General features: G+C 49.8%; 1 protein-coding gene across 1 annotated transcript in view; it reads left to right on the top strand.

Moving 5' to 3' along the window:
* Positions 1 to 2,515, top strand: part of LOC103608394 (USP6 N-terminal-like protein) — an 8,634-nt gene that overhangs the window by 2,281 nt on the left and 3,838 nt on the right. The gene's annotated exons all lie outside the window — the stretch shown is intronic.

The following is a 2,515-nucleotide window of genomic DNA, read 5'->3' as shown; positions in this document are numbered from 1 at the left end:
AGGTAGAAGAAAAAGAAAAGCCTTCCTTGAACGATGACCAAAGTACCGATTGAAAAGACAGTGGCCACCATCGGTCAAGGGCCGGGCTGGTCATGGCTGAGGTGCACACACTCTTCTAAACATGGGCAGCTCCTCGGCCTGGATCTTCCAGACCTGATGAAAGGGGAAAGCTCCCAAATGCTCACTGAAGCTGTGACGCTAAGAACCCAAACCTTGTAAACCTGTCCCCAGAAAGACAGACCCAGGGATGAATTTCCTATGGAACTTTATAGATGGAGCGTTCTAAATATGTTCTTCCCAGCTGAAATGTAGGGAGAGCAATGGGTGCTCAGTAACCCATGGACACAGTAAGAAATAAAAGGCATAAATGATATCAGGAGATTGCAGAAAGCTGGCACATCAAACTCAGCAGCCACTTACAAAGCATTAACTAATATCTGAGTAGAAATGTGGTGGGCACTCTGGGCACACCTGACAGTGATAGGACCAGGATGCACCCAGACCACGTGGCACCTGCCCCAGCCATGCCTGGACACCTGAATTTCAGGTGGAACACAACAGTAGAAAGAAGGAGATTAAAAATGCAAGATCAGATGGAAAACCAAAAGAGCTAGGAGAAGAAAACAAAAACACAAAAGTAGTTTTCTGAAAAGACCAGTTTCAGCACAAAACTTCTCCCAAGCATAATGCAAGGAAAGGAGGGAGAATAAAATGTGAGGAATTTGTAGAAAGGGGGCACTGAGCACAGGCAAGGTGAGGATAAAAGGGATTAGGAGGGAAAGCTGCCTGCATCTTGCTGGGCACACTTCTGAAAATCAAGGAAACCATGAGTTCCCAAGCAACACTGAATCAGGTAGAAGAAAAAGAAAAGCCTTCCTTGAATGATGACCAAAGTACCGATTGAAAAGACAGGCTCCACCATCGGTCAAGGGCCGGGCTGGTCATGGCTGAGGTGCACACGCTCTTCTAAACATGGGCAGCTCCTCCGCCTGGATCTTCCAGACCTGATGAAAGGGGAAAGCTCCCAAATGCTCACTGAAGCTGTGAGCCTAAGAACCCAAACCTTGTAAACCCGTCCCCAGAAAGACAGACCCAGGGATGAATTTCCTATGGAACTTTATAGACGGAGCATTCTAAATATGTTCTTCCCAGCTGGAATGTAGGGAGTTGTCAAAAAAAAGGATATATCCTGACCAAGGAGGACACATTCCAGAAACCACGGGACTCTCAGCAGGATGCAGTGGGTGCTCAGAAACCCATGGACACAGTAAGAAATAAAAGGCATAAATGATATCAGGAGATTGCAGAAAGCTGGCACATCAAACTCAGCAGCCACTTACAAAGCATTAACTAATATCTGAGTAGAAATAAACTAAGTATTATTTTTAAACTATTTGGAAAAAAACAGTAGAAAATATCTTAGAGGGCCACGAACTCCCAAAGCCATTCCTGTGAAAATCAAATAGAAGGAAACACAGGACTTTCTTACCCTCCTTGATTTCAGAAAATTTGGGGGGAAATAAAGGAAACCTACGCAAATTAAACAAACAAACAAAAAATACAAACAAGAAGGATGTATCTGTAGCTGCAGTACAGTGCATTCTAAGTACATGATCATATAAGACAAGTCAAAAGATTCCCCAAAATCTAATCTAGCAGGTTGGGGGCTGCAAGAGAAGGTGCAGGGATCTGGCCTTGTCCTCTTCGTAAGGAAACAGCAGTGGAAATGCGCAAATGTGCACATCAGTGGGGCCGATCTAGAGCCCGAAGCCCCAAATTGGGGGTGTCAGGGCTGTGGGGCTTGGGCTCCTCCAGGACATGTTTAGCAGCAGGGAGTGTGGGAGCCATCACAGCTCACAGGCCTAGAAGCACAGTCCCAGGCGCAGCTCTCCTGGAGCCCCGGGCAGCCCCTGGCCCTCTGTCAGACTCTCCTATCAGGAGCTCCTGAGAAGTGAATGAGCTGAGCATGGGAGCCTTCACAGGGGTTGGCATCGGTTCATACTGTCACCCTGACAGGTGGCATCAGGGAGTGGAAGCCCAGGCATGAGCTGCCCTCCTTGACTCCTGGAAAGCCCTGAGGGGTAGGGGCCAGGCAGCCCCGGGCACAGATCCTGAGTAAAACATTCCAGGGAAGCAAGCTCAGGGCCCCGGAGGCACTTGCTTTCACCCACGGGGAGAGGCCCCTTGAGGAGAGAAGGAAAGTGACACATGGTCAGGAGGGGGCAGCCCCAGGTGAGGACTGAGTCCCCGGGGAGATGGAGCAGGAGGCCCGGGCTGGGGTGGCCTGATCCCCATGTATCTAAAAGGGGCTTGAGGGGCATGGGTCTGGGGCCTACCCATCAGCAGTGGGCTGTCCTCAGTGGTGCCCCCACCAGGACTGCTGAGCACAGGCTGTGACATGGCTACTGAGGTCATGCTGTGTCCTGGCGACTGCACCTGGCTGTGGGAACAATCAGGACATTTCTGCAGCAAAAACTCCCTTTCCGGCCACGTGCACTGACCCCTGTATGACTGG

This window comes from Galeopterus variegatus, unplaced genomic scaffold (assembly GCF_000696425.1).
Source record: "Galeopterus variegatus unplaced genomic scaffold, G_variegatus-3.0.2 Scaffold8387, whole genome shotgun sequence".
Taxonomy (NCBI): Eukaryota; Metazoa; Chordata; class Mammalia; order Dermoptera; family Cynocephalidae; genus Galeopterus; species Galeopterus variegatus.
The sequence above is the reverse complement of the archived record's forward strand: the minus strand, read 5'-3'. Positions and strand labels throughout refer to the sequence as shown.